At 43.8% G+C, this 12,167-nt stretch overlaps 2 protein-coding genes across 3 annotated transcripts in view; one reads left to right on the top strand and one right to left on the bottom strand.

Annotated features, from left to right (window-relative positions):
• LOC117962033 (pyruvate carboxylase, mitochondrial-like) overlaps positions 1-12,167 on the top strand; it is a 252,631-nt gene that overhangs the window by 169,623 nt on the left and 70,841 nt on the right. The gene's annotated exons all lie outside the window — the stretch shown is intronic.
• The window catches only part of LOC117962034 (leucine-rich repeat and fibronectin type-III domain-containing protein 4), a 36,955-nt gene that overhangs the window by 23,751 nt on the left and 1,037 nt on the right, over positions 1-12,167 (bottom strand). The window contains exon 2 of the mRNA XM_034901076.1: positions 11,216-12,049. The gene's annotated coding sequence lies outside the window, so the exon portion shown is untranslated. The remainder of the gene's footprint in view (positions 1-11,215; positions 12,050-12,167) is intronic.

Raw genomic sequence — 12,167 nt, 5'->3', positions numbered from 1 at the left:
ATCTGTCCAATCTGAGTTTTCTGTTGACGACTAAAACTACTTCTGAACGTACACATGTTCCACCAAAACAACTTCCTTGCTGAGACTATTTAGCAGAGGCACCGTGGCTCCGTCCGGCGCTTAGCACCGCCCAAGGTGATTGTGATTGATTCAAAGAAATGCCAATAAACCATCCTGGAATGCTGTATGACCCTCTTCTGCAGCACTGTGGAGGAGGGCTGAGCATGCAAGACTAATGTGAGACTAGTGATTGAGTCTTGGGAGTGGGAAGCTAGCGGTGGGAATGAATGGAATGTTGAGCTCGACAATTTCATTTGAGTACCACTACATTCTGCTGACGTGAGCTGTGCCGCTTTGTTCGATCGGAAAAAATACTCACCAGCTCTACTGGCACAAAGGCAGCGATCAAATATAGAGTTGAATACTTTATATCACGCTAAGACTTCCAAGCATGCACTCTTACTCATAATCCAGGCCCTTGATAATAGGTGAGCACTTGCATACAGAAACAGCTGTGAGCATACCAAAACAGTCTTCCCACACAATCATAACTATAGGGAGGCCGGCACATGCATACACACACACACACACACACACACAATCTCTCTCTCTCTCGCTCTCTCTCTCTCGCTCTCTCTAGGCAAGAAACAAAAGAACGCCCACATAGCCTCTTCGTGCGGCAGTCGTGTGTACTGTAAGCCCACTCATCCTTTTGATACTATCAGTCCTCTGTCGTATTCTGTCCTCTTTAGCCATCCAGAGTATAGAAAGCACGGAGAGAGGGGTACAACACATATGGAAACTGACAACAAAGGAGGGACGCAGAAAGCGGCTAACTGCATGAAATGCAGCGCGAGGGAGAGACAAAATGAGAAGAAAATGGGTGAAGAGTGCACAAGATGGTGGAGGTGGTGTCTGTGTGTGGAAGGGGAGGGGGAGTGTAAAATCGTAGAGAAATGAAAGCCAGTGCGAAGAGCTGAGAATGAGTGTAACAGAAGGAAGATGGAAAGAGGGATGAAGAGTCGCTGTGTATGAATGTGTGCCGTTAAGCGGATGGGCAGAGAAATATGTAAAGGCGATAAACGGGTGAAGGCCGCCATCCATCACTGTCGGAGAGAGGGATGAGGGAGGGGACAGTGGATTTGATTAGGGAAAGGGAGAGCTGTGTTAAAAGTGAGTTAGCAAGGTATCACCCACCATGGTGGTGAGAGGGAGGCGATGGCTGAAGAATGGGAGGGAGAAGGTGATGTGGTAAAGGATGAGAGGAGGAAAGAGGTCACAGGTCAAGAGAATGACAGTTAACCTAGCAATACCTGAGGATATTTAACACAACCATAATGGTCTAAAAATGTTTTATCTAACATTAAACTGTGATCGGAGGTCAGAAATGAAGAGTAATGCATGTGATAATGAGAAGCTGTGTAGTTGAGTTTAGATGTCCTCCCTGGCCCTTATTGAGACGCCAGGTAGCACGTAATCCAGTGGGTGCTTCTCAACAAATCTGCAAATGTCACGCAGTAAGAGCGTGATGTGTTGTTCTTGTCCGATCTGTACAGGTATGGGCTACTTATGAAAAAAGCTGATAGAACCCCTGCGGTAGATGGGAGGAGTGAAAGGCGAGAAATGGGAGATCAGAGAGAAGAACTGAAGCGTATTCTCTTTAAAATAAAAGGACTGCAGTCTGCTCACAGCACGGCTCCTGGTTTTAATACTGGTCTTCTGAAATACTGCACTCAAATAATTCCTTCCAAACCTCTGTGTTGAGACAGAGAAAGAAACCGTCTGTGTGTGTGTGTGTGTGTGTGTGTATCAGCATGTGTATAGCCATCTGTATGCACCATCCTCTCTGACTAAATCCTGTTGGAATCCATCCTATTTGGAAGCTTTTGATAATTGTTTCTATTCCTGGAACATTGCACATTGTCAGATTTTTAATTTTTTTTCTTTTTTTTTCTTTTTTTTTACACCTTTGGAAAAATTCCACCCTGCATCAGTTTAGGAATTAAATCCTAATAAAAATACCTTGTTTTTGTCTCGCTGATGCACATTTCACAGCTCTTTTGGTGATTTTCAAACATTTGTCCTTATGTCCTGAATATTGACTTTTGGAGACATGAGACATTTATTTTGAGTCTGAGTGAAGTTGTTGCAGGGCGGTTTTGGCCACAGCACCTTATCCTAAGTAAAAAGTACTTAAAAGTATCTATAATCTTTTAAAATGGCAACACTTCAGAGGCCATAAGCCATTCTGAGTTTGGAGTAAAAACATAATGATAATAATATTGGTGGAGGCTTTAAAGTTGGGCTTTTAAAGGCTGTCACACTTCTAGTCTAATCAAGTCTTTATGAACTTGGAAAACTTTGTTGAAGATCAATTTTTCAAAAGCCCAAAAAGTGTAGAAACCAATGTTACCTTTTGATGTATGGCCTGTTTCAGAGTGCCAGACCTCCTCTCTCTGATGTGTAGAAATGCAAGATTGCAAGAAGTACTGTGAAAAAGCAGGAGGCCGAGTTAACCCACTGCTCTGATTTACTACAGGCTGTGAATTGGTGAACCGGGGAGACTTGTGCAATGGTGGACAGGAACTTCTGGCGCTGCGGACCATCGCATTAAGCAGGCCTAGCTCTCGTCTGCCTTATGAGTGCTTGTTGTGCTGGTCGCGCACATCTTTGCCCTTCAGTTGGCGTTTTTGTGCCCCCTGGTACCCCACCACCATTTGTTTTATAGTATTTGGAGACTTGGGGGTCACTATTGTAATAGAGCAGAGTAACGTAGAAGTGCTGTTGAGAAGTTCATCCATTTTCTTGCAAAAAGTATTTGTACAATGGTGACCATGTGAGCAGTCGCATGCTGTTTAATTTCTCTTGCATTGTCATGAGTTGATATTTGATATTTAACAAGGCACTAAATAGTTATTGTCATCTTTATGAAGCTAAAATAAGATTCATAGAAAACATGAAAGTTCTATCTAACTACTAAGAAAATAAACTAGACTTTTGCCTATCTCAGAATCCCATTCCCCCGTCTCAGCTCCGAAACTTGTCTTAGCAATGACTGCAAGCGTGTTGTTATATCTGTGGCAGCCAATCTCCCACTCCTTGCTGAGGTTTTGTAATTTAGTTTCCTCCCTTTAGAAAGCCTGCATGACTGCACAGCTTGGGGATCAGATTTTCTGGGAGGTAAATTGAATTGGCAAACAGCGGAGGTGACAATGATTTTCTTTGGCACTTCATTGGCTCAGATCTTGCCAGCGAGCAGTCTTCACATGATCTGCTATGGATCTCTCATTTGAATTTGTAAGTATCCACTCTCCAGTCTTTGCCATCTTTAAGATGAGTATTGTAAAGTATACTATATTTATATAAGTGTACTGGCACAGGCTGGTGTTGATGTGGTGGGCGTTAAGGTTATGTACCTTGTGATGTCACTCTCGCTGCAGAGTTGGATATCAGCATTATCTGTTTTGTAAGTCCTTCTGTAAACTGTATTAGTAGTTTCATTCTACACATCTAGAACTGTCTTACAGCTGGATACAGTTGAGCAGCCAAAATGACAGGAACATCTGTGTGTGCTGAAAAAGCTCTGGCGGCATCGCTGCGCTGCCGTTTTACTTTGAAGAGAGTCCTTTTTCATTGGTGGTCATATTGGTGCCAGAGAGGCGGCTCAATACTGCTCTGTTTTGATGTCCCCTTACTCCAGATGGCAGTAGACCTGATTAAATTGCACAGTAACATGGTTTAAGATGGGGGCTGATTAAAAACTATAATTAATAACCGACAGTCTTTGTGTTTGCCACATGCTCATCTTCTGATGCTGATTCCATATTGGGTCTGAATGCAATGAGAAAATCAAAGTAGGCATGGTCTATGGATTGGATTCCTCTATATAAATGCAATATTTTCTTTTTAAAACAACCCTAATCTGTTTTTTTAACAATGTATCAGATGAAATGTGAATGGGGCTGCTGTCGGGTAGCGCTAGTTGTCGCCTGAATCTTAAGCTCCCCTCGTCTTTTTACAGTTTTATAGCGAGTTTCAGCTCGTTGTTTTGCACCATTTTCAGTCCCAAACTGCTCTGGTTTTCTTTGGTGGGGGGCAACTGTCCACCAAACCAAGTTGAGACCATTTTGCAAAGCCACCACTTCTCCATCTGGAACTTGGTGGAGCCCAAGACAACTGGATTGGATGTGGAGCTAGAGATGGCGATGCAAGACTACAGTAGCAGCTAAGGAGCTTGACCTTTTTCCCACTAGGTTGGGAGAGGTTATTACAGCATTATTATAGCAGGTTATTATAGATTTGTGTGGACTACTGTAGTCCGACCTCAAAGGAAACCACTATGGTCTTGATCCCATTCATGTCAATCCCACCTGTAAGAGTTTGCAGTCGTCCCACTGTCTTCATCAGCATGTTTTCAACTGTGTCTGATTGTAAAATGAATGCTACTTACATTTTGTAATTATGTTCCCGTTAGTGCCATAGCCTGTGGTTTTGGGCCTAATTCCAAACACACTTATCTATTTGAGTTTAGTCTCATTCGATATTCTTTTGCAGTTTGATGCTTTAGGATTAGTCAGTTGTATGTGAAGGGGGGTCGTTGTGCGCATTGGTGCTTGCAGTCATCAACGGGTCACCCTAGAGAAACTCTTTTAATTTAAACTCCTTCAGTGTCTAATTTTAATATTCTCCACACAACTGCACATTCTCACTTAGTTCTGCTTACACCCACAAATTTGCCTTTGCATGATACGCATTGTCACGAGTGTTGCCGACAACTGACCTGCCACTCACCCTGAACATAATGCGGCTGCAGGTTTCTCTGTGCCTCTCCTCCTCTGTTCATCCCTTCTCATCCCTGCTTGATCTTCCTCTCTTTCTCGCTTAACCTTTCTGTCCCTACATCATTTCTTTCTATCCTTGTGATTCTCATTTCTCTCCCCGCACTCTCTCAATTGCATTTTTGTCCCTTTTCATTCTCCCTTATCAGCGTTTTCCTGCAACCCCGCCCGATTGTCACAGGCATGCACCTGTGTATGTTTACATAGCGGAGGCTAATCAACAAAAAAATTGCAATTCACCACAAACACCGGTTGAATAAGCGACACATAAACACGGCACTTCTGAGCCGTCAACATCTCCCGCCCAATCAGAACCCCTGCAGTGTCAGTTACATGGACCCTGATTGGCTGGCACAATAGTAAGCGGCGTGACAAAAACTGTGTGTGTGTGTGTGTGTGTGTGTGTGTGTGTGTGTGTGTGTGTGTGTGTGTGTGTGTGTGTGTGTGTGTGTGTGTGTGTGTGTGTGTGTGTGTGTGTGTGTGTGTGTGTGTGTGTGTGTGTGTGTGTGTGTGTGTGTGCAAGTTGCAGTGTGATGATTCAGCAGGGCTTCTAGATTTCTAAGGGCCAATCCTGAGCAGCAGAGAAATCATCCAATCAGCACTCTGCATCCAGCGCAGTGGGTCAATAACATGCCAACCAGGCCTTTGAATCACAGTGATGGATGTATTGATTAATGCCCCCCCACACACACACACACACACACACACAAACTCTCTCTCTCTCTCTCTCTCTGTTGTTGTTTTTTATTCTGTGTATTGCTCTTTTGTTTATCCCTCTATTTCTCCTCTACTATGAACCAGAGGGGGGGAGGGGTGGCGTGGGATGAGAGGTGGTGTGGGGGATCCAAATAATTCCAAGTGACTTGGTTGAGGCCGGTTTTTACCAGGCATGTTTGATCTCAGAGGCTACTTTCCCTTCATAAAGAATCACAAACTACATTGTAACCCTCCACAAAGAGTTTCTTCCCCTGATGTGAGACACTAATAAAAGCAAAACTCCACTGCTGCAATGAGCCTGCGGGGGGAACTGGTTTCTTTTGAGTGTTATGTCTGCTTCTCATATTCTAATGCTTAGCAGTGCTGATAGAGGCAGGACTGCTCCGTGCTTCGCTGTCAGACCTGGACTACGCTGCATGGGTTTCCGGTTTTTCTTCTGACAGTCATCCCCCACGCTGTATTCTACTTCATGATTCACTTGAACGTCTACAACCGGCTGCATCTGTTGAGCATAGTTGTAATGCCGGCAGACACCTTACAGAGGTGTTATTTGGATGCTGTATGCAGCTGTGGCCGAGGTGTTGCCACCATCTTTAAAAACCGAGGGATTGAACGGTCAAATGTTCGGAAACTAACTGTTAAAGATTTATACACACTGTCCAACTTAAATCCATAACACCAATCGATCGTAGAGGAGTAATAACTTAATATCAGTTATTGGACTCACACATTACTTAACCCATTTTACCTGTCAGTGTGGAACATAATATTGGTAATTCTCTAATGATTTTTGGACATTTCATCAACATAGAAATATCATCAACTGATGAATTAATAATGAACTGTGTGTGATGAGTGCCACCCATCTGCTCCTCCATCGAGGTGAAAACAAACGGGTTGGAGATCTCGCTTGGATAGGACACACGGCCATTCTGATGTGTGTGTGTGTGTGTGTGTGTGTGTGTGAAGACAAGCCCTCTTTTCCCTCTATCTCCAGAGGTTGTTTTTTCACTATGCAGGATTAGCAAGTTAGCCAGATAACTTTTAGAATACTGCATAGCTGAGTAACAATTGTAAAACAAATATTCAAACGTCTTGTAGATTCATATCGGTGTTACCAAGAGCATGGAGGAATCCTTTACAGATGCGTGGGTAACTTCCTAATCCTGACGTGGGAATTTCCCTGCAAGAGGGGTCTTTAAATCCTTGTCGGGGATTGGTTTTTCTAAACCTGCAGATACCTCCACCTGCATCTCTCGCCTCATCCCTTCATCATGCTCTCTTTCATCCCACATTTCCCACTTGTACCACTCTCCACTCGTCTAATCCCCCATAGTCGCCACACACACACACACACACACACACACACACACACTTGGCACTTGGCGCTCCCCCATTTCTAACTCCTTCCCCAAAACCATCCCTCCGTCTGTCTCCAGTGGTTGCCGTGGTTACGGTTTGTTCTGCTCATCAGGCGCATGCTGTGACTAAACAGACTGTCAACAGTTTAATTACTCATCCTCTCATCCCTTCATTTTTCCATACTTCTGTACTACGTGTTTGCTTGCCTCTCCCACCTCTTAGTCACTCCTCTCTCTTTATCTCTCCTTTCATCATTTTCTCATCCTTTTAACATTCAGTCACATTAGTTTCCTTCATTCATTCATCCATCATCCATCTTTTTCGTCCCCCTCAGTGTGCCAGGTCTTTTTTAGTCTAGTTTTCTTTTTCCAACATTGTTATTCTTCTATTCCCTTATCCCCAGCCCTTCTTATCATCCACCTCTAAAGTGTCATCACTGCTTTTCCTTCTTCATCACTCAGTCTCCCCCCCTCCTGAGTGTTCCTCCCTATCTTAAACAGCCAGTCTTGTAATTACTCCTCTTTCATCACGCTATCGTCCCATACCTCTCTGTCCATCATCTACCATTTGGTTCCTTAGCTGTTGACAGGGGGCTGACGTCTTTGATCCTCCCTCTCTTCCATAACAGCCCAGTGTGTGTGTGTGTGTGTGTGTGTGTCTCTCTCTCTCTCTTTACCCTTCTTCAACTATTCATCCATCAAGTGCCACCTTCTTGACATTGAGCGTGTCTCCCTTGTTTCAGGTTTTTACGAGTCTTCCACTTCTCTCCTTGATTGAAAGCTTGTTAAATCAGAACGTTGTGTCATTCATCATCGTCTCTGATGTCTTTTCCGTGTCCGTCTTCCTATGTTTCAAGTAATTGTCCTTAATCCCTGCAGCGATTGGACTTGGTGGGTCACTATTTTTTGAACACGTTATCAATCTGTTCTTTCATCTTCTTCCTTTTGACTTTTTTTTTTTAAAGATGATTTTTTGGACATTTTCAGCCTTTATTTTTAACAGGACAGCTGAAGACATGAAGGGGAGAGAGAAGGAGAATGATGTGTAGCAAAGGGCCGCTGGCAGGAGTCGAACCTTGACCCGCTGCATCAAGGACTAAACCTCTGTCTATAGGCGCCCACTAGACCTATCCGGGCACCCTTTGCTTTTGACTTTTTATTCCAGAATTGACCGTTCCCAAAACCCTTCCCTTGAACAGCCAATGGCCAATCGCGTCTTAGCAACTGTAACTAGGGGAAGCAGGTCTGACAAGCTTTGGCTTTCTCAGTATGTTGAAGATGTGTGCATGGGTCTCTAGTATGTGAGAACTACACATTTCAGATTGTAGCTTAATTCATTAGTGAGTCAGGGATTTTAGATATGTAGCTGAGAGAGCGAAGGTCCAAGAGTCATATTATCTAAGGCCCATCCTTTCCTGACAGGTACAGGATACCGGTACAGGTGGTTTCCAGACAGGTACAGGATACCGGTACAGGTGGTTTCCAGACAGGTACAGGATACCACCAGGTGGGCAGTTACGACACGCCAGTTGCAAGAGTGTAAAGAATGGAGTAGAATATCTGCATTTAGGCCAATATACAGAAGATATGCAATGGAACAGACTTGTACTCCTGTGCGCCGGGTCCGATCAGCAGAGTCAAAGCTTTTAGTAGCTTATTTGGGGTTCCCCATTTCATGCAGCCTGCAAATGATCATGCTACCTCCTGAAATTGTGTTTAAAGACACAATGATGACGTGTGAAATAAATGAAACCAAAAACAAGTTTAGACAACCTCTCTATAAATGAATATGTGCAGATAGATAAAATAAAGAGCCAAATCATCATCAGACAATAGAGATTGCATTTGAGCCAATGCGCTCCTCCTCTTTTGCTCTTCAGACTTTTTTACCTTCATGCAACCAAAGCCCACTCAATTCCATTGGTCAAAACCATTCAGACCTCAAAAGGAAACCTGAACGCCTCACATACCAAAATCTTATCCCGTGGCGTATATGTTGTACATTTATATGCTGATAACGGTTTATAGAGACCCGGGTAACAGGACCGTGTCCTGCTCTAACGGATGTGGGGCGTCTGAAATAGAATTACGTTGGCCAACACATTGGTTTGTCCTCATCCTAAATGTCTTTCTCTTAAGTTAAAAAATGGGAACAATAGACTCTAATCTAGTCATCCCTGAGTCTTGTTTGTCCAGCTAGAAACCTTAAAAAGTCAGCAGGAGAGAAACATCAACCAACTCAAGGAGCTGACCTTAGCTCACAGTAAGACGTTAGCAGCAGCTGATGAATTCTGCCTGTGACAGCTAGAAATGACAAGCCTGATTTGTATCTTTCTGTCAGAAATCAAGGAGCCGGTATTTAAAGAACTAAGAATGTCCATGGTTCCAACTGGCTGACTGTGAACTGCATATGTGTGGAAGCTTGACAGAAGTAGCAACAGTACAGGAGGGAGGGGGACTAGCAAACTGTCAATTCATTGATCTGCAATTTCTTTTACTCTCTCTCAATAAGTGGTCCATTGCCTGCCTTTTTTTTCTCTAGTCCTTCATTCACTTGCCAGTCTGCTCATGTTGGCAGCCTCCACTTTGAATAGTGAGCATCCCGTCTGTTCATGCATCCCCCTAACTGGAGCCTCCGAACGGCAGACACCCGCGGTGAGCCTGCACGGCACCAACAAGATCATTTAGAGAAGGTCCTTTTGTTCCGCCTTCGTTTCACTTATTGAACCATATGACACTTACCTGCTCTGTGTTCCTAAGACGACCACTAGCAGGAGACCAAATCCGAATATGGAATTAGGATTTGGTTAAAGGATATCAAAAGGCCTCTTTGTGACCCTCTCTGTGAACCACTGCCCCGGTTCAAAGCAAGTTGAAACTACTGTAAAAGATCAACGGAGCGAGTAATGAGCCCTGTCTGTCATTTGAGACACTTATTGTTCATAAATATACATGTTTCACATGTGGTGTACTGTTTCTGAGACGGGTCTCTTTTGTTTCCAGGGTAATTAATGTTCCTCCTAAGGTAGAATTTCACCTTTCCCCCAAGTTGGGTCTCATAATTGGCATGGCTATTATGTGGAAAAGCCCTGTGGTACACCAAATTCCCCTTGTAGTTGTATCTCTAAGTAGCTCATTACTGGTATTAGTGATCTTCTACAGACTTTTTGGTCATGTAAGACTAATTAGAAGTAGAAGGCTAAATAATTATGGCCATCTGTCATTTCTAATGATCTCTTCCTCATCTATCCTTCTATTTTCATCTCCCTGAGGTAAATCACCATTCATTCATCATTCTAGCCTGAATGTGGCTCTTTTTAACCTTTTTTTATTATCTTGCCACTCATCATCGCAGACTTGTTTAAAATCTAGTTTATCTCAATTAATAATACATCTATCTGTCTTTTGTTTTCTTCTCAATGTAATTTCTGTCTTGATTGGTTCTATTATATCATCCTCTGCTCCTCTTTGTCAATCCATTTCTCTAAATCTGTCTTCATTTAAGTCCTTTATCAGTTCACCCTTTCATTCCTACTTTATTTAATTTTTTTCCTTTCTTCTAATCATCTGTCTTTTCTTCCTTGTCGCTTGAAGAAGCTTCTCACTTCTCCTCTTCTTACTGCAATCCTTTTATCCTGACCAGTCTCAGCCCTTCGTTCCCATCACTATGTCATGTGTCACCCCTCCCTCCTTTTCTCCCCTTTCCATCTCATCTTCTCCTCCCTTTCTTGCACTTTCCCTCTCCTCCCGTCTCCATTTCTTTCTCATCGCCCTCTTATCCTCCCATATATCCACTCAGTCTGTCTAATCTGTATATGTGTGTGTGCTTAGACACGGCTTACGTAAAAAGCCTCAAACGAAGGGAAGTTGGAACTGTTCTGTGCCACCGCGCACAAACACACTCAGCCCTGCATCCACACACTCGTACCATGACACACACACACGCAACACACCAGGTGAGATTACATAAAGGCGTGGTGATGAAGGCCAAGCTAAAACACACCTATTGAGTAATCTGATACAGGACAGGGGTGTGTGTGTGGATGTGCGTGCTTGTGTGTGTGCACGCGTGTGCATATTTTCTTGTTTGTTCTCTGGCTGATATTTGACATGTTTCTGTTTCTATAAATGCTTTTCTGATCATTATTTATAAGCGTCCGTGTGTGAGAGGGAACCCTGAGTTCCTGTCCAGTGAGAGCTGGTGTTAACATAGATTCACTTTAACGGGCCAATATATGCCGTGTGTGTGTGTGTGTGTGTGTGTGTGTGTGTGTGTGTTTGAAGCTGCATCATCGTTACCTTTTCCGTCTGTGCGGCTCTATAATCCAAATCAGCTCCACATGTTATCCAGGTTTGTGTGTGTGTGTGTGTGAGTGTTTAGCACAGATCTCGCCCCAGGTGTTTCTCCTTGTGCTGGGCCAGCGGGAGGGATGCGGGGGGGCTGGGGGATTGTGTGTTTGTGCTGCAAGCTGTCCTACTCCCGTTCACACACACACGCCCCCACACACATCAAAAGGAGGTGGATGTAGGGCAGTGTCAGAAAACCAGACAGTTGCAGAAATTCCGATCCCACAATATCCTCTTAGGCTTCTGTAGATGAAGAAAACCTGAAAAATCCTGAATTACTTGCTCAATCCTAGTTTGATATTCCAAAAGAGAGATCTCAGTTTGAAAAGAAATCACAAATCCACGTTGCTTTAAATCCTATTTATGGTGTTTAGATATGATTCCCTCATGGCTGTATTCAACTTCTCTCTGTGTGCAGAGCAGTTCTTCGGGAGAGAACAGGAGTCCTGGAGTTGGCGGTGATCTTCACCTCCCCTCCTCACCCTCTTCCTCCTCCTTCCCCCCCTTTCTCCTTCTTTTATTCCTGCCCTCACTCATACAGCACTATGTCTTATTTGTTCATCTGGCTTTCTCTCCTATTGCTTGATTATTTCACACATTCAGTTTGTCCCCCTTTTGGGGGTATTTTCCGGGGGGGTGTCACTGGGGCTTCCGCGCTCTACGGGGTGTGATCCGTGTCCGTGTTTGTTCTCCCACTTTGAGTTAGTTGTTCATTTATCACTGATGACCTTGGAGTTAGGTGCAGAGAGGGAGGTTTGAGAGTGAGCTGCAGGAATGGCTAGACACCTGCAACAGAGGAGAGACATGGGGGGGGGGTTAGTTAATGCCTCCCTCATCACACTAACATCAGATTGAGTCCACTATCATTTCTTTGCCTCCTATTCTCTTCCACCCATCTGACCTT

Source organism: Etheostoma cragini, chromosome 19 (genome assembly GCF_013103735.1).
Source record: "Etheostoma cragini isolate CJK2018 chromosome 19, CSU_Ecrag_1.0, whole genome shotgun sequence".
Lineage (NCBI taxonomy): Eukaryota > Metazoa > Chordata > Actinopteri > Perciformes > Percidae > Etheostoma > Etheostoma cragini.
This window is presented reverse-complemented; position numbering and strand designations above follow the sequence as displayed.